Source organism: Meriones unguiculatus, chromosome 6 (genome assembly GCF_030254825.1).
Source record: "Meriones unguiculatus strain TT.TT164.6M chromosome 6, Bangor_MerUng_6.1, whole genome shotgun sequence".
Classification (NCBI taxonomy): Eukaryota; Metazoa; Chordata; class Mammalia; order Rodentia; family Muridae; genus Meriones; species Meriones unguiculatus.
In genome coordinates this window covers 32,371,781-32,391,075 of record NC_083354.1, presented here as the reverse complement: position 1 = coordinate 32,391,075, position 19,295 = coordinate 32,371,781, and the positions used below count along the sequence as shown (strand labels likewise).

At 53.0% G+C, this 19,295-nt stretch overlaps 1 long non-coding RNA gene across 2 annotated transcripts; it reads left to right on the top strand.

The window, feature by feature from the left end:
* Positions 1-6,841: 6,841 nt before the first annotated feature.
* On the top strand, positions 6,842-11,995 carry LOC132654626 (uncharacterized). 2 transcript variants are annotated; one of them, XR_009592274.1, is made up of 5 exons: positions 6,842-7,285; positions 8,052-8,749; positions 9,506-9,616; positions 9,718-9,886; positions 10,884-11,995. It is a non-coding gene; the product is annotated as an uncharacterized LOC132654626 (long non-coding RNA). The 2 variants fall into 2 exon arrangements; XR_009592275.1 differs by having other exon boundaries at positions 6,846-7,285; positions 8,194-8,749.
* Positions 11,996-19,295: the final 7,300 nt, after the last annotated feature.

The following is a 19,295-nucleotide window of genomic DNA, read 5'->3' as shown; positions in this document are numbered from 1 at the left end:
TGGGCTCCTTCAGGATGTTCTCAGGGCGAACGCATCCTTCCTTCCCTTCCTCCTTTTCTTTCTTGTTTCGTCCATATATTTCTGCATCTAATGCAAAGGTCATAAAAACAAATCAATGAGAAGAAGGACCCAATAATTCTAAGACCTGTTTCGGGGATGGAGGTGGGGAGGGAATCTGCTCAATAAAATGAAAGAGAATTTGAGAATCTCATGAACAAGGCCCAGCATGGGGTCCCCGATCAAAGGCCTGGTGAGGCTCCATCGCTCCAGGCTGGGGGAGCAACGGCACCCAGGCCTTGGTCTCCCTCCTGCCTTCTTCCCATCATCCATACAAATGTTTCTCTGTCTGCCTCCCTCTGTCTCTCCCTCCCCCCTCCTTTTCTCCTCCTCAGATCGCTGGCTGGCTGCTGATGGACCGTGAGCACTGCCATCTGGGAAGCTGAGGGAGAAGGTGTGGGCAGCCTCCTCGTCTCCTCAGAGCCCTGTTTGCTAAGGTGCAGAGTCTGTGCTGCACAGAAGGAGTAAAGTGACCTTTGAGGACCACATGACAGTGTTGACAGTAACAGAGAAAACGGGACAGGACGTTCCAAATCCCACTTGGCCAGTCCTGGACCCATGTTGGAAAGAAGAAGAAGAAGAAGAAGGAGGAGGAGGAGGAGGAGGAGGAGGAGGAGGAGGAGGAGGAGGAGGAGGAGGAGGAGGAGGAGAAGAAGACGACGACAACAACAACAACAAAAAACCCAACAACAACAAAAAAAACCAAAGGCCTTCCATCTGCCAAGAGCTGGGTCTGCAGTCGCTGCCCCAGGCGCTGCTTCAGGAAACCGTTCCTGGTCCCAACACCCGAACTCTCTGACCTGAGTGTGGTACCGCTCTGCATCTGTCTGTCCTGTTGTATTCTAGGAGAGCTGAGGGAAAGCCAGTCACGGGCTGCCCGCCCAGGCCCATACCCATCGTCCCTCATTACTGCTGTACCTCTGAGCCAGTGAGTTAGCTCTAGCTGAGGAAACGTGGCTGTTCCTGGGGCTGTAGCTCAGGGGTAGCTTGCCCACAGCGCCCAAGGCCCTGGTTCAATTCCCAGCATGGCTCTAAGAGAAACAGTCCTTGAGGCTTTCTCCTCAGCCCTTCCTTCTCTGTGCCCCATACAGTGAAGCTTCTGAAGAGCCAGGCTGTGAGGGAGGAATCCATTTTTCCACTTCATTCCCTTCCATTCCCTTCTCTCCTCTCCTCTCCCTTGCTGTCCCCTTTCCTCCTCTCCTCCCCTCCCCCTTTTTCTCACCTTTCACACTACCAGGACTGACCATAGATGCCCATGCTTGCCAGGTGACCTCCACATGGTCGTCATATCTGGAAGTCTCATTCACCACCCTCTGTCATCAATTCAGTCTGCAACCTGGGCTGGTCCTGATGCTCTGGCCTCAGCCCCTGAGAAGCCAAGAGTGACTACAGGCCAGGAGCAGCAGGCCTGGCTGTTTCTTAGGAGTGAAGACCAGAGGGAGGGGGAAGAGCATGAGGAAGGGCCGGGTGTGGTCCAGGGAGGTGTGAAGTCTATGAAGGGGTAAGAGGTGCAGTGCTTTTGCCCACCGCTCTGGGCTCTGCGCATCAGAATCTCCATCACAGCCAGTTATCATCACCAGGTCTCTGGGGACAACGTGCTTATTGTTCCAGCCAAGGAACAACCCTTTCCCGTCAGCCTAAGATGGAGTCAGCCTGAGAGACCCTGTGCAGCCTCCATGAGCAGCCCGAATCTGGTACATGTTGGGTTTCCATGAGCTTTATTTTCTCCCCAAACTTGTGTGTCAGGCCTTACACACACAAGCAGCTTAGAAATGCCTTCTCGTCAGCCGGCGCCTCTCCCAGGTCCCTTGTGAAGGAGGATGAGAGACACCAGCACTTACTTGTTAAAGATGCAGACATGTCATGCAACTGAAGAAACGGCTCAGCGGGTAAGAGCACTGTCTGCTCTTCCAGAGTTCCTGAGTTCAGTTCCCACGTGGTGGCTCACAACCATCTACAGTGAGATCTGGTGCCTTCTGGTGTGCAGGTGTACATGCAGATAGTCAACTAAATAAATCTTAAAGATTGTGTTCTGGGGCTTGGAGAGATGGCTCAGTGGTTCAGAGTGCTGTCTGCTCTTCCAAAGGAGGTAGGCTTCAGTTTCCAGCACCCACACGGCAGCTCTCAACTGTCTGTAACTCCAGTCCCGAGGGATCTGACACCGTCACACTAATGAACACAAAATAAAATTAAATAAATAAAACTGTGTTCTGGTGGCTGCACCGTCCACGAGGCAATGGGCGCTGATGGGCCACTGACTTTCTGTTCAATGGGTGCTCTCTGCTGGCCCTGCCCAAGCCTTCAGGGATAAAGGTGACCCCTTCTAACTCCAAAATGGCCCCCATGGCCCAAAGGGAGCGGCACTCTTAGGAGGTGTGGCCTTGTTGGAGGAAGTGTGTCCGGGGCGGCCTGGGAGGTCTCAGATGCTCAAGCCACTCATGTGTTTCTCTCTTCCTGCGGCCTGTGGATCCAGACGTGGAGCTCTCCTCTCACTCAGTGTCCCCACAACTGCCGGGGGCTTTCTGCACACCAGAGACCCGAGAACCTGTGAGTACCTCAGAAGCCCCAGCTGTCTCTGAGGGCTGGGAGGGCTCCTGAAGGGCTGCTGGTCTTCAGTCTGTGTCTGAAGGCAGAGGAGGTCAGTGACGTATGGCAGGGTGTCTGCAGTTCCGGAGTGGATGCCCGTGCCAGCAAGGAGGGAAGGGGAGCAGGCAAAGGTGCTCCCCAGCTTCATATCTGGGTCTCCTCAGGGAGGGATCACTTACTCTCAGACCACCCACAGGCGTGTCTCTCAGCTGATTCCAGCTCCAATCAAGCTTACAATCAAGATGAGCCGGCAGAGGTGGGCACCTCACCAGGCAAGCTCTGGCCAGGGGTGTGTGCGGTGATGGCGTACCCTGGTGCTGAGCCTCAGCTGTTCCCCGAGTCGGGCCTGGTTCTGCGACAACAAAGCCAGGCTGGAGGAAGTCCACCCTACCGGGTTCCCTGAGCAACGTCTATGGCGGGATCTCCCCTCCACGGGGCGTGGTTGGGCGTGGTTTTAGTTTCTTGGAGGAGCAGCCCTGCGGCCTGAAGAGCGAGTGAGCCCATGGCTGACGCGAGCCTCCCTTCCAGGCTCCTCGGGTGGGAACAGGTGCAGGAGAGCTGAGGGAAGAGCTCTGTGTCAGCGCTGGGGGCACGGGAGGAGGGAGATGGTGGGCACGGGGGCGGGGCCAACTTATGAAGCATCAGGGTGGTGGGTCAGCGGGAGGGGGGGGCGCAGTGTGCTAACGATCAAGGCCCAGCCACTCACCCCGGAGGCCTCCCACGGCCCCCACCCCTATCCTCCTGCTCCCCGGAAAGAGAGCACCCTGGAAGCCCTGTGTACCCTGGAAGCCCTGATGGAGGGCATGGCTGTGAGGATGCTACTTCAGGGCAGTGGGCTAGACTGAAGGAGGAACCGAGGGACTCCTGGGAGAGCCTAATTTCGTTGCCAAGGCAACACAGCAACTCCTTCCCTAGAGGAATTTTGAAATAGGTCACTTTTTCTTCTTACGGGGGAGTTGAGAGTCCTCACAGTGATGACAAAGCTGCCAGAGAGGTCAGGTGGAGCAAGTTAGGGAGCTCACGGTTAGGAAGGGACTGCGGGGCTCACGGGCTGGGCAGGCACTCTCTTGCCACAGGGACAGGGTAGCGGTGAGAGGATGTCTTGCACAAGCAGGTTCTCCCACCATTTGGGAGCTGGGATGTCGGGATGGCCTTTGCCCATTGGCTCTGAGGGCTCATCACCTGACAACCCCCCTTCCTTCCCAGGAGTGTGGGCTGGGGTTCAAATCAGCCCCATCTCTGCTGGAGAGGCCTTTCCCGCTGCCTGGGTGTGCTGTGCCTTTGACTGTCCTCACACCCGCCAGGCGGGCTGAATTCACTCCAGCCGAAGCTCCTCAGGACTCTAGTCCCAGGCATGGCACCCTGTGTACTGCCGGTTAACACAGACATGGTGAGGTTCCTAAGAGTGTCTGAGCCCTGGTTTCTAACCTACAAAACCTGTGGAGCAAGAACTGGGCATGGCTCTGTGGGTAAAGTTCTAGGCAAGCAGGCTTGAGGCGGGTTCAAGCCCGGAAACCGTCATTAAGAAGCCAGGCCTAATGAGCAGGCCCAGCCCCGAGCAGGCAGAGCTCGGTACTCTGTAGTGGTGCTGGGCGGCTGGTCAGGAGGGAGGGGGCTCAGGCCAGTGAAAGGCCCTGTCTCAGATAACAAAAGACACTCTATAAGTTGACTTTTTACTGTCACATGCATTTGTGAACGTGTCCACGGTAAGCTGCACATATGTGCAAGTGTAGCTTGCCAAGTGTGCACCCATACACATGTGAGCACTCACTTGATGTGGGGATAAAAATGCCCCATAGGCTCCTGGGAGCGGCACTGTTGGGAGAGCGGCCTTGCTGGAGGAAGAAGCCACTTTAAGCCCCAATGAAGTGTTTTCCTTCGTAGGAGTTGTTGTGATCACGGTGTCTCTTCACAATAATAGAAGCCCTAAGACAGCACACACACACACACACACACACACACACACACACAGGAGAGAACTCGGGGCATTCCACCCCCGGAAGTGAACCAGGAGAAGTGCACAGCAGCACACGGCTGTCCACGACTGTCCAGCCCTGTGGCCCTCACAGAGCAGACACCCAGGCCTCGTTAGCTGCCTTTGGCCTTTTACGGGATGCTTCTGAATGTGGGTGTGCCGGACAGTTGAGGTGAGGATCTGGTCCTATCGCTGCTGGCCCTCCACCTCAGGCAATGTCCCTCTCTCTTGGCCTTCTCTGCCTTCTTTCAGACTGTGCTTGTGTCCTTTGGTTAGCATCTGTGCCTATGGTAAGAACAAGAGGTCAGGTGTGAGGAGAACCCGCTGAATGCCAGGCGACATGGCTGCTCACGCCCACACTCTGGGTGCACAGGGGAAGCGAGCGACTGTGGCCCATAAGTGTAATTTCCTGGGAGGAAAGAGTCCTGTGCAGGCCGAGCCACTGGTGCTCACCAGTCATCGAGGGTGCCTCGGTGTGAGCCTCACGCTCTCTGCAGCCAGGTTCTGGCCAGTTTCATGCTCGTCGCAGCCACAGCCTCGGCTTCAGACCAGTGAGTCCCCAGCGCGTCACACTGCAGCAGGGTCCGAAGAATCGCTCCAGCCTCCCCCAAAGCTGCCAAAGCGTCTGCCTCAACCAGGGTGAGGACAGGCGGGTGCGTGCTCCTGGGACCCACACACCAGTGGACAGGGTTAAGCCAGGGCCTCTGAGAAGGCCGAGTGTGAAAGTGCTTGCTGCTACGCCTGATGACCGGAGCTCAATTCCTGGGATCCAGATGAGGAAGGAAGAGAAGCAGCTGCCACAAGTCGACCTTTGACTTCCACATGTGACCACCACACACCCCCCCCCACACACACACACACTACTGTATTCCTGCTTCTACAAAACAGAGCAGCTTAAGTACAGGATGTGAAGGATTCTGGCATCTGCCCACCATGTGCCCCAGCCTTTGGGGTCAGCTTGTATGTGGACAGTTTTCTGTTCTCGCTCTCCAGCACGTCTGGAGCTGGAGAGGGAGCCCTTGCCTGAGCTGCATGACCTCATGTGACAGGAGTCTGTGTGCTGCCTGCAGGCACATGGTGTGCAGAGGCTAGCGAGTGCAGAGAAATGAGGCCGGTGGCATGCCAAGGCCATGGAAGCTGAGCAAGAGAGAGGTCCCATGTGGCCTGGGCAGGAGGGAGCCACAGTGCCCAAGACAGTGAGGGCAGGGCGCTGACAAAAAAGGTGGGATGAGGCTGGAGGGCTGCTTCAGCCTCGAGGAGCGCAGGCTTCTCCTGTGAGGACCTGCGTGGGGCCTGCGGCCACATCAGCCAGCTCACGGGCATGTCGCTTCAGATCTAGGGGAGGGCCATCTTCTGGCCTTCACCAACACTGCACATGTGTGCAGAGCCACACACAGACACACACATGTGCACATACCCACATACAGACACACATGTGTGCACATACCCACACATAGACACACACAGACACACATGTGTGCACATATCCACACTCAGCACACATGCACATTTGGATCCTGTGGTTCTTGCCTTTCTGTGTGGCTAGCTCAGAGACTCACGTCAGCCAGCAGGGCTGCCCTCGGTGGGGTTTGCTCAGGTATCAGAGCCTGAGGCTCCACCAAGCCGAGTCTTCATGATCACGAGCCCTTCAGCGTGCCCACGTGTGCCTGCCGCAGTCAGCTGTGGCTAAAGGCAAAGCTTACATGCCTGCTGAGCCGTGGGGATGTCGGTTCCCCTGGGTGGGAGCAGAGACGACGCAGCATGTCTGGAGGCCTCCAAGCCAGAGCAGCGTCACTCCGGGGTGAACGCGCCGAGGCGTAGGCGTGGGAGACGGCAGCGTCCAGCCCGGGACTTCAGCTCGGTGCGGTTCCCACGGAGGCAGCCAGCCAGCATCTGCTGCTGCCTCTCACTGGAAAGGCTTTCTTTATTACACGTTGGAGACATCAACTTGATGCTGTCTCGTTTGGATTTTAATTAGAATATTAATCAGCTACATGCTGCACAGTTTGGGCTAAAAATTCACAGTGCAATATAGTAAAGCTCCAAGGAGCAGAGCCAACTGAATCTGTTTTAGAGATTTTGCCCCAGGTTAGCACTAGAAACTTATTACTGCATGTCCCATGGAGAAATTATTAGTATAAATGTGCATATCATGCAAATTAGAATCATATTTCGTCCACAGAGAAGCCTTCCTGCCTCTTGGGCTCTGGTGACCTGCCTCTGGTCCCGAGGGCTGAGAGATGAGGGATGAGAAGGCTCCGCATCTGTCAGAGCGGACCCAGCTAGCCGCTGTTCCTAGGACACTGAGGCACACGGCCCTTTTGGGCGGTCGTCTTCTTCCTCACCGCTCCAACCGCTGTGGCCTGAGGACACGGAGGACAGCTGGGTGACGGTCGTGTTGTGGCCTTGTCCCAAGTGTGTCTGGCCCTCACAAGAGTGCATGACAAGTGCTAGCGGGCGAAGGTGCTGGGCTGCACTTGGGATTTCCTACTCTTGGCCAGCCATCCCGAAAGGCTGCCCGGAGGACAGGACACGTGACCCAAGGTCTGGTGATGGCTCAAGGAGGGAGGATGGGGGAGGGGTGAAAAAGCTCCTGGTGGCCTCACCGTACAAGGCGGGGTGGGGTTGGCAGGAGCGCTGGGCCGAAGCTGGCGAACTTACACCACGGTAATACATGGGAACTGGGTGGTGATGGGCCTGGGGGGGATGCTGGAATGCAGGAGGAGGAGCCGGCTGAAGAGCGTGGTGGGAGGAAGCAGGGCTGTCAGCCTGTCAGGATGTGGGGCTGAAGAGTCACCCGGGCCCCCGCACAGCTGTACCTGATGGGCAGCTTGGTCTTCATGTGGGGACTGGACCCGGGCCCCCGCACAGCTGTACCTGATGGGCAGCCCTGTCTTCATCTGGGTTGCCTAGTAAGGGGAGCGGGGACTGTCTCTGACATGGACTCTGTTGCCCCCCAGATACTGCTTGGCTGGATTTAAGGACATTAGACTGAGTGGATAAAAATGCCAGTCTCAAAGGACCACATAGTAACTCATTTCTATGGTGTCTTTGACCCAGTTACAGACCTGGAGGCCCGTGATAGCCAGGCCTAGGGAAGGCAAGCTGCAGGGTGGGGGGATTTGAGGTTAGGGAGAGGGAAGGCCCCTGTGGGAGGGAAATTCTGAGCTGAGTGTGGTGCTGGCTGCAAATGTTCAGACCTGAGACTAACTGACACAGAGCCATGCACATTGGCGTGTGCCGGAGTCAGGCCTCCGTGTCACTAGAGTGACGAGAAACTGTTAGTGGAAAACTGGTGTAAGCTTTACGGGGAGTTCTCTGTGATCTTTATGCTCTTTGGTGGGTATTTTAGAATAAAAACTAAAAAGAAAAAGAAAAAAGGTAAAACACTTTTTTTTATAAGTTCACAATGACACTGTCGATTTAAATTTAGGACTGCAGATTAAATTTTACAGAGCTCGTATCTACCTCCCTCCCTCCACTGAGCACCGAGAAGATTTTCAATGACCTCATTGCCAGTCCTCTTCTCTCGCTCCTCCTCCACCTTCCCTTCCTCCTCTCTCTCTATCCACCAGACTCCGAGTACTAACATCAATGATGCCGTCAGTAATGTGGTCACTGGGAAACAACTGAAGGATTTCACGGTTTTCTCTGGCCTTGGGGAGTATCTGGCCCCAGAGTAACGCAGAATCATGTTGGTCCTGGAGTTACAGAGGGTCGTGGGCCACCATGTGGTGCTGGGAACCAAACCCAAACTCCGTGGAGGAGCAGCCAGTGCTTGTAACCAGGACTAACCTCTTCGGCTGGGTCTCTGCACTGCAACACTGCAAAGCTCTCACTAGAGCACCTTCGGGCTAGAGCCCCACCAGTGGGTCGGACCGCAGGCCGTGTGGACACATGGATGGTCTATGCTTGCTGAGAACCAGGACAAGCTGATACTGGGGCAGATCGCTCAGTGCTGGCTCTGGAGGCTGGTCCTGAATTAGAGCCGCTGGCCCTCTTCAGGGCAGAATCCTCCCTCCAGTGAGACCGCGGGGAAGTCGCTCCGGAGATCTGGAAGCCGGGACTTCAGTGGGCCTTGCTCCACCCAGGACAGCTTCTGTGAAACAAGCTGAAGAGAAATGCAGGCAGGTGCGTCTTGGTGACAGGTAACACACGGAGCCACCTCTGGGTCCCTCTCTGCGCACCGGTTTTTCTGGAAACTCCCACTACTTTCCTCTCCCCCGTTATTTTTCTTTCTATTCTTCTTTGAAATGAAGTCTCATGTATCCTTGATGGCCTGACATTCACTGTGTAGCTCAGGATGACCTTGAATTCCTGACCTTCCCGCCTCGCCTCTGGGGTCACTGTGGCCAGTTTTAGGCAGAGCTGTGGTAAAATTGGGCTTTGTGTGTGCTAGGCAAGCAGACCAACAAATGAGGCCTAGTCATGGTGCTGGATCCGTCACTCCAGGAAGTGAGTGCTACGAAGGAAGTTGATCAGATAGGTTTAGTAAGGCTGAGCTTCTCCCCCCAATACCACGATCACTAAGTGACAGAGACAGATTTAAACTCTGGTCTATAGAATACTATGGAAGGTATTTTAATAAAGCTATTTTTCCTTTCAAAAACCGATTCCCAGTTAACAGTGAGACTAAGACAAAGAAAACTTGGAAATATCTGGAGCCCTGAAACAAGATGGAGCCAGCAGGCAGAAGGGGCTTGAGGCTCTGTGTATGTGTGTTTATGTGTATATGCATATGTTCATGTATTTGGGTATATGTATGTGCATGTGTGCTTGTATTTGTGCACACATGTATGCATGCATTTGTGTGTGTTATTTTATGTGTATGTGTGTCTATGTGTGTGTGCCAGTGTGTGTGCATATGTGTGTGTGTGTTTTGTGCAGGCTTTGCTCACCTCATGTCTGTCGTGAAGAATACAAGAAAGGCTCAGTGCTGTGAGCCGCAGCAGCTCCAGGAGGCTGGCAGGGAGGAATGCCGAAGAAAGCAGATAAATGGTAAAATTGGGTGGTCGGTAAGGATGCTGGTAGCAGCTGGACGAGGCCGTGTGACAAGCGGGCTCATTCTCAGCTTTTTCTGGTGTGCTTGAAATCCACAGGAATGACAAAATAAAACTGTCCCAGCTTCAATGTTAGTTATGGAAGCAAGTTTACACTTGGCACTTGCTTCTTCCGCTGGTACCAGGAACTGAAACTTGCACGAGCTTGTCAAGCGCTGAGCTCCATCCCCCAGCGTCCAGACTGGAAGCTGCTCAGAAGGATGCCAACGTAGGTAGACACGCAGGTAGACACTGGGTTTATATACTACCAAGTGTGCTCTCCCAGGCCATGTGAGGCACCCTGGTGTCCCGGACACACAGGGAGAATTTGGAGATCGCTGTCCAGGCTCTGTAGCTTCAGTCTTTATCTGTGACGTGAAGGCTGGGTCTAACAGAACTGGGCGTGGAGAGGGACAAGGCTGGGGACGGGATCACCTAGAACTGCCCACGGGAAGCACAGACTGACAGGCTCTGATTTTCTTGTCCAGTGCTTGCGTTTCTCTGCACCCAGTCTGGAAGGCAGCGTGCACGCTCCCAAGAAGGTTCTATCTCAACAGGAGTAGCGGCTGACTTAGTGGAGGCTCTTTGCAGGGACCTGGTCCCCTCCACTGGTGACAGTGACTAATGAGAGAGCCTGGTGGACTCGTGTGTCTGAGCCACATCCATGCAGAGTGAAACCGAAGGCTCCAATTTGGCCTGCTGAACAAACATATTTATGGAGGCTTATTGAACACAAAATTAATTTAGGAGGCATTAGTCTGCAGAGGAGTGCACTGGCAGTGGGGCCGTAATGGATGGCAGTGACAGAGTGAGCCCGGCTGCCACAGCCTCCTTTAAATGAGAAAATATGAGTTCCCCAGCACACGGCAGACTCCGAGCCTCTCTGGAAGAGTTCGGCCTCCGGGTAGATCCGGGAGGAGGCCTGAAGAGAGTAGGACCCCAGAGACCAACATCCTCGTGCCAGGGTTCGTGTCGAGGTGATGGACAGCTGCCACGGGCACCCTTGCCCCCCACCCCTGCTGTGTTCTTGGCTTGGGGTTCGCCTGCCTCACTCAGAACCGATACAAGGAGTGTCCAGGAGCATGTTAGAAGCACAGACACCCAAACCCTGCTCCAGATGGGATCAAGCAATGAGAGTATTTTGGCCAGGTCCCCAGTTGATGTCTGTGTATGTGCGCGTACACGTATCTGTGTATGTTTGTGTGAAGATGTGTCTGTATCCACAGGGAAGCCAGAGGATTGTTCCTGAGACTTTGCTCGCTGACCTTTGAGACAGGGTCCTTCACTGGGAGTTGAGGTCGACGACAGCCAGTGAGCCGGCCAGCCAGTGAGCCCCAGCTTGTATGTGCGGTTGGAAAGCCTAACCCTTCACAGCTCTGTTGCTGGCAAAGCAGAGCCTAAACTTCTGTGACTTTGTCGTCTGCGTCCTTCCTTCACTCTCGTGGGGACCTTGAGTGCTTCCCTGGTCTTACTCAGTCGCCTCGTTAATTTTGAAGGTGAGGTGTATCCTGAGTACAAGACTGCTGCTATTTAGTTTTTATCCCCCCTCAGTGTCTGGTACATTGGAGGAGCCCATTACTGATGTCTGAACACGGAACGACGACACTAACACAGCCCTTTCCTCCCTGTCGTAAACTGTAGGCCGTGGGAATTAATCTTTCTGAATGCCTCATGCAGAAAGGGTGACAGATGGCGAGCGGGGTTCACAGCTTTGCAAGTTATGCGGGCTTTCTCATGACTGCAATTAGACGACACTGCGTTCAGCCGCAAGGTGTGTTTGTATAGCGTTTCAAGTCACAGCAGAGGGAGAGGGCTGGGAGACAGGCAGTCAGCACCCCAGAACCCACCAGCCGTGGTGGTGCCTGGGTGAACGAACTCCAGTGCTGGGGATGGAGGCGGCTGAGACCCTGGGCTCCCCGGCTGGACTGTGCTGTCCAACTGACATGCTCCAAGTCAGTGAAAACCCATGACTCCTAACCATGAGTGTCAAGGCTGAGCTGGCTTCCACACAAGTGTGCATGCGCACCTGCGCACTCACGAACACATGCAGGACCACGTGTGTGTGTGCGCACCTGCATGCGGAAGGAGAGATGACGGACTGTCTCCGTTCTCTGGCGTGTGTGGTGCTTCCTTTTTGTCTGTGGAGTCTTTTCTTGAACCACGCCGCCCCCCCCATCTGAGTTTTCACTCTTCCCGAGATGATATCTTTGCTCAGCTATGAAAGTCACCTGGCACGCCAGCTCCCGCCTTCTTTTCCCAAGGTCACTCGTAGGGCACCCCAGCCCTCTGGTGTGCTAAACGGCTGTAATTGGAGAAAATTTAATAAACAACCATTAAGTTGCTAACAGAGCGTCAGGACTCATCTGTCTCCTGAGTTCTGATAATTAATGAAGGCTAGCTGCAAACACGAGCTACCCAGTGTTCCAGTCTGACCCAGAAATGGCCCTGCAGCCTCTCTCTGCGGGCCCTCTGCTCACTGCCCTGGGGAGGGGCAGCAGTGGAATCACAAGTGGAGTTACTTTGGGGGAGGGTCTCAGCTGAGCGTGCTCTCTCTCCTAGGGTCCCGCCTCTTGGAGGTCAGGAACCCTAAGAGGGCTTTCTCCTGGTTCCAGCGATGTGGTGAGTCTCATTTTTACATCTTCCTGGCTGGAGAGACGCCTGAGTGGTTACGAGCTCTGCTATTCTTTCAGCTTCAATCCCCTTGTGGTGGCTCACACATGCCTAGTGCCAGCGAATCCCACACCCCCTTCTGGCCTCTGCTGGCACCAGGCTCAGAAGAGGTTCGCAGACATTCACGCGGCAGAAGACCTGTATGCACACATGGGAAGATCTGTTATTTCTTGCTTTATGCATATGGTGTCAGCCTATGCCTCCTGTTCACTGCTGTTTCACCAGGATAACGGCCCCAAGCGTTCAGGGGGCCCTGTCTCTGCCATTTCCACGGTGCCATAGAATACTGACCTGCACTCTGTGTCCAGCTTTATCTGAGTTCTGGGGATCCAGTTCAGGCCCTCCCGTTTGCAAGGGCTTCCCACAACCCTCTCTTGGGCCTGCCGGACGGCTTTCTTTTAAGCTTGGTGCCTTTCCCTCCGGAGAGAGGCTGTGAAAGCCAGGGTTGGGAAGGACATTCTTAGCTCTGCTGTCTGGTCTTTGGTGAAAGAGGAGTGGTGTGGGAGAGCTCTCTTCCCTCGGGGACCCTGGCAGCCTCTGGAAACTTCCCCGAGGAAGACCAGTTAAAACAACAAAGGGATCGGCCAAGCCTGATGTGGCTATTTTAAGTCAAAAGGGAAATAACTTGGATGGAAAAAGAGGTGAGTGGAAATTCAAACCCATCCCAAGAGTTTCAGTTTGCAGCCCCTCCTGCCCTCCTTTCTTCCCTTCTCTCCCTCTCTTTTTCTTTGTGTCTCTGTCTGTCTGTCTCTCTACATGTCTCTTTGTGTGTGTCTCTGTCTGTCTGTCTCTTTTCATGTCTCTTTGTCCGTGTCTTTGTTTCTCTCTGTATGTCTCTGTCTCTCTCTGTGTGTCTCTCTGTCTCTCTGTTTCTGTCTGTCTGTCTCTCTCCATGTCTCTTTGTCCGTGTCTCTGTTTTTCTCTGTGTGTCTCTGTCTCTGTCTGTCTCTCTCTCTTTCTCTGTCCTCACCACCATCGTGTGCCCTGGAGCTGGCCCCCACTGTGGTGTTCTCCAGATGAACTTGTGTGTGTCTTGACTTGGGCAGGGCCTCTTGAGAACAGAGTGGTGTTTGTGTCCTGCCGCTTGTTGAACTTGGCAGGTGTGATAGCTACTCCTTCCAAGGCAAACTACCATCTCCTAGAAGAGAGGGCCCGGCCCACATCCATGCTGGGGATGGGCCATGTGCTCAGCCGCCCAGGCCTTCTCCCCCCCTCCTACCAGGCCTCCCACTGGGGAGAAGCAGGCATCAGGACTGGAGGAGACCAGAGAAGTCTGGGTGCAGGGGGCTGTGGAAACGGAGCTTCCCAGCCGGGCTCCGAGAATCCCCTGCACAGCCCTGGACAAGCAAGAGGCTATTGTCCAGGCCAGGGTCTGTGGAGCTTGCTGGAGAGTGGAGTTCATCAGCCTTCATCCAAGAGAGGTCTGGAGAGGCAGGGGCCTTCTTCAGGAGCTTTTTCTCCAATTTCTCACCCTCCTTCCCAGCTGTCATAGAATCTGTTTCCAGAGTTTGCCTCCAGGGCCCGAGAAGAACAGGCCAGAGGTGAGGGACTTCAGACTCAGTGAGGCAAGGGACTTCAGCCTCAGTTTCTCACTTGAATGAATCCCCTGTAGATCCCAGCAGTGCAAACGACTCAGATCCATGAGTGCTGGCATCTAGATGCCAGCCTGGCCTCACACTGGCTGTGCCAGCTGGTTTAGCCTCTGTGTGGACTGTCCAGCACAGCCAGTGGAGGCGGGCTATTGAAGGTTGAGGGGAAGCGTTTGGGAAAGCGCTTATCTGGCTGATGTCTTAGCCACCCCTCAGCCCAGCAGCCTCTTCACTCATAGCTGGTTTCTCGGTGCTCCTGGGGGAATGTGGGGCTGAGCTGCGGAAGCAATTACCCTCCCTTTGATGTTTGGGTGACACAGCTGGCTAGCAGGATGGCGTTGGCAGCCCCACATCTGGGACAGGGAACACCCACGTTTTGGGGTCTACCCTGCGTGTAATTTCACAGTGCCTTGCATAGAACAAAGAGCCACACCAGATGGACAAGCCTGGACATTTCTGTGACCCCCGTGGGCGTGTCCAGTTGGCTCCCAGGGAGCCTCATGCATCCCAGAATGGCTGAGAGTGTGTCCCAACACCACACTGTAAACTTCCTCAGACAAGAATCAAATTATTTACTTCTGTGTTGTGTGTGGTAGGCGGGAGGGTGCCACAGAGCTCGTGTGGAGGTCAGAGGGCGGCTGTTCTCTGACATGTGACTGAGCGAGGGACCCATAAGCAGACGGCAGTCACCTCCCTTTCTTCTCGTGGTATACCAGCATCATCAGCTGGGAAGCCACACTGGGACGCTGCTCTGTGCCTCCTCTAACTGTCCCCGGAGGTGGACGCCGGCTTCAGCTCCCAGTTCCCTGGAGCCCATGGTCATCCCTGTGCTTTTCCTCTGACCTCTCCTTGCCCGGGTTTCGTTTGGTTGTCTTCACACTTTGTATTAAATACGTAGCCCTTGCTACTCCAAGTCAACGCTGTGACAGTGCTGGCTGCCCCCAGGGATGCTCGTCCAAGGCCCTGTGTTCCATTCTCACGTCACCTGGGTACGGTGGTGCAGGCCTGTAACCCTGAGGCTCCAGGAACGGCAGGAGGTTTAGAAGTTCAAGGCCAGCCTTGGCTACATAGCAAGGACTGCTGGGATCATCTGAGAGCCTTTCTCTAAACACACAGAACACACCAAAGTAAAACCTCCTAAAATAAAAACAAAATAATTCCAACAGACACCCCAGAGAGAGCCATGCTTTCACCTTAGACTCCAATCGCATTTCCCCCTTTGTCTCTACAGCGTACAGCAGTTTCTGCCTTCCCGTCACCTTCACCAGCACCCTCCTCACGAGGAGGGTGTGTCAACGCTCACACCACCGTGGGGGCGTGTGCCCACGCTCACAGCCCTCAGTGTCCACAGTCACTCCCTCCACCCTCAAATATTCAGAGATGGAAGTTCCGTCTGTCTGGTTTATTACCTTCCTTGTTTGGGGTCAGGGCTTTGGTCAACCATCCTCACCCCCTTCTTGGCTGTGGCTGCATCCTGGCTTGGTTCTGGGTGGCCCAGTTTCCACCTCAAAGCTTGTTCCAGTTTCATTTGGTATATACTCTGGATGGTCCCCTCCGCTTCGGTGTCTCCCTCCCACTCTTTCTCTTTCTTCTGCTGCTTCAGCCAGGTGAGGTGGAGCTGTGGCCTCCCTGAGAGACGTCTGACGCTGACCTAATCGTGCTGTTCTTTTCTCCCATGCTCCTCTCCAGCAGGGTTGGAGAAAGTCCTGAGGGAGTAGAAGCCTTCTTGGCAGAATGCAAATGTGTTCTTCCGTCTGGCCGCTAATGGTGGAAACAGAATCTTCCAGCACTTGGAACTGTTCTTTCCTGTGAGTGACTAGTGAAGAATACATTTTCTTGGGGGAATCTTAGAATGGACTTAGAATGTTCTTACCAGAACGTGTCTGGTCTTCTAGGACATGGGTGGCTTGGGCTGGAGGCCATCTTGCTGGTTACTACAGCCGGGCCTGTGGTTCCAGATTCCCACTTGTCAGCTTCATTTTAAGAAACCCTAAGACTAAGTTAGGAAGTAACTCATGTTCTACCTAAAGTTAGCCCTGGCTGCACCCACTGCCTGCCCCCCCCCCGCCCCTGCAGGCTCACATGGGAGTCACCAATGTTTTCCATTGTGCAAGGGGCCCAAGAAGGATCATCTGTGCTTCCACAATCCTGACATGGTTTGAGGACAGGGTGACATCCCCTGGTGATGGCCTGTGGACCGCGGTGGGGTCCTATTTAGAAACCCGGGTGCTCGAGGAAGGGCGGGATGAAGAACGAGGCCAGCACCAAAGATTTGTCAGTGGACACACACGGTCATCAAGAAGCTCGGGCTGGCCTGCCCAGGCTGCACACATGCCTGAGGAATGTGGGCCTCTACGACCTGCTGCCCAGCCAGGGAGGCATCTGGGAGACCTAGTTCCTGAGCCACGTGGAACTTCACAAGCGACCTGGAACCAGTGGTGACCAGCATGCCCTGGGAGTTCCTGCCCGGAGCCTCAGCAGCATTTTCCAGCTCTCTGCGCCCTCACCGCGAGGCCTTTGGATAAAGCTGTTTTCCAAGTGACTCACTTTCAGGCTCCAGTCATCAGTCAAAACTGCCACTGACAGTGTTTGATCATGTTTGATCTGATGCTCATCTCCCCCATCTTTTTTAGGCCATTTCCTCCGTCCTTGTTTGTGCTCCATGTAAAGGGCACTGGCTGCGGCAGTGTGGGGGTGGAGTGGGGGGAGGGGTGTGTTGTGTTAAGGTGGAGGTGCTCACTGTTACTGAGTTATCGTTACTTCCAGATCTTTCCAAAGGACAGAGCAGGAAATCGAGTCTCAGGGAAAGACACGCGTGCCTGCTGTGGTGGCACACTTTTAACCCGAGCACCCAGGAGACAGAGGCCGGTGGGCATCTGTGAGTTTGAGGCCAACCTAGCTCACAAACAGAGTGAGCTCCAGAACAGCCAGGGATATGCAGGGAGATCCAGTCTCAAAACAAGAAAAAAGAAAAAGAACCAAATAATAAACCTGCTCTAACTTCTGTAAAAAGAAATCTAGCATTGTGTGGCTTTCCATGTCACGTTATATACTCTCTTCTCTCTTAGGCTGAGAATCCTTCCTTCACAGGACTTCCTTCCTTCCCCTCTCTCTTCCACCTTCCCTCCCTCCTTCTTTCCTTTCTAAATAGCTATTTATATTGTTTCAATCTTGGCTGAAGCTTTATGACCCTGAAACAGCCACCCGCTGTGCCCCAGCTCTCTCTGTACACCTGTGAAATGGGTATGGTAGTCCCAGTCCTCCCTGCAAGCCTACTGTGTGCACCTGTGACACGGGTATGGGGGTGCCAATCCTCCCTGCAAGCCCACTGTGTGCACCTGTGGTAGGTTTAGGCTGCTAGCAATGCTGAAGGCTGTGGAGGGGTCATGAACCACTCAGGATGGAAAGTAGTCACCAGGGCCATGAGAGAAACTCCCCATTCACATTGGCTTTGTTCCATGATGCAGGTTATTTCTAGCTGAGGCAGGGGGATGCAAAGTTTAAATGTGCCTGGGTCTTAGGATGAGTTTAGGGTCTTCACAAGATGCCATTTCAGACTAAAAAGTAAAAAGAGGGCTGGGAGTGTAGGGTTCTTAGCATGTGTAAGACCCTGGGCTCAACTCCAGCATCTCAAATAAAACCCTGAACAATTCATAGATCCTTAATTTTCACACAATTATATTTTGGGAAGTTTCATTTGCCCAAGAAAACAGTGGTTTGCAGTGTTTGTTCTTTCACTCAATGAAGAAGAAGAAGAAGAAGAAGAAGAAGAAGAAGAAGAAGAAGAAGAAGAAGAAGAAGAAGAAGAAGAAGAAGAAGATTTAGGACTTTCTGTTTTTCACTGACAGGGATGTTAATTGTGGTCAGTCTCAGGAGCTTTTAGCAGATCCTACCTTCTCTTATGAAATACAAATGAAAAGACAGATCATATTTCACATCATTAGAAGATGGATTTTCAATTGTGCTTAATTCTTTATGCTTAAAAATGATCAAATTGGCAGCATTATTATGCAGGCAGTTATGTAACTGTTTAATCCAGGGAAATTTTTAAAGCACAAAGGGCCTGAAGGTCACAGGACTGAAATTGTTTTCAAGGAGTTTTCTTGATTTTTACTGTGCAGGTTGTATTTTGTTTTGTTTTTTTTTTTTTTTGTCAGTTAGGGAAAAATGCCCCCACCAGAGCGTCATTTTTTGGCTGATGATGTGGAGGACCCAGCTCACTGTGGGCGGTGCTCCCCCTGGGCGGGGTTGGTCCTGGAGTATAAGAAAGCACACGTGCTGCTGCTCCTGTCCTGACTGGGACCAGGAATGTGGAAGCCAAACATTTCCTCCCCAAGTGGCTTTTGGTCATTGTCACAGTTTTGGTTTGTCACAGTGATAGGCTGCAAGCCAGGACAGAGAGAGAGATAGAGAAATGGAGAGAGAGAGAGAGAGAGAGAGAGAGAGAGAGAGAGAGAGGGACAGGGAGAGAAAGAGGGAGAGAGAGAGAAATGGAGAGAGAGAGAGACAGAGAGGGAGACAGAGAGAGACAAAGAGAGAGAGAGAAAGATGGAGAGAGACAGAGGAAGAGAGAGATGACAGATGGAGAGAGAGAGGTTTACATGTGTAGCACACTGGCAGAGTGGGTGGGGCTCAGGGGACAGCTTTGTGGAGTCCGTGTCTCTTCTCCTTTTCCGTGGCTTCTGGGCTTGAACTTGGGTCCTCAGGACTGCGTGGTCAGGTGGCAGGCTGAGTCATTACCTGCTGAGTCATTTCCCGACTCCCCTTATTTCGGGGATAGCCTTCTTTTTGCTATGTAGCTGAAGGTGACCTTGAACTCTTCTGTCCTCCTGCCTTGGCTTCTTGGGTCCTGGGATTACATGTGTGAACCTCCACACCTAAGATTTTTGAGCGTATTAAAACCACATTTAATATATTTTAAATATGTGGTAGAATGATAAATAAAATATTTTTAAATTTAAAAGTTAAAGCATGTTAAATATTTGTGGAAGAAGTAGAAGAGAAATAAAAATTCAAGAAGAAAAAGAAAGGATGGTATTTTCCAACAGTTAAAAAGGATTTTATTTATATGTTTTAAATTGGATGGCAATGGGCATAAAATAATTATGAGCTCCAAATTCTTTTTAATATTTTATTAAAACTGATGGTTTTATGTCTAAATGTCAATATTTGCAGTGAATTGAAAATTATATCCCTTGCAATCACTTAAATTTATGATGAAAACTTTTAGCCCTGAAATTAAAAATATGTGGTAGGGTACATTGCTTTTGACAACTCCCCCCCTTTAAGAATCATTTATTTATTACATATACAGTGTTCTTCTGCATGTACTTCTGCACTCCAGAGGGCACCAGATCTCATTATAGATGGTTGTGAGCC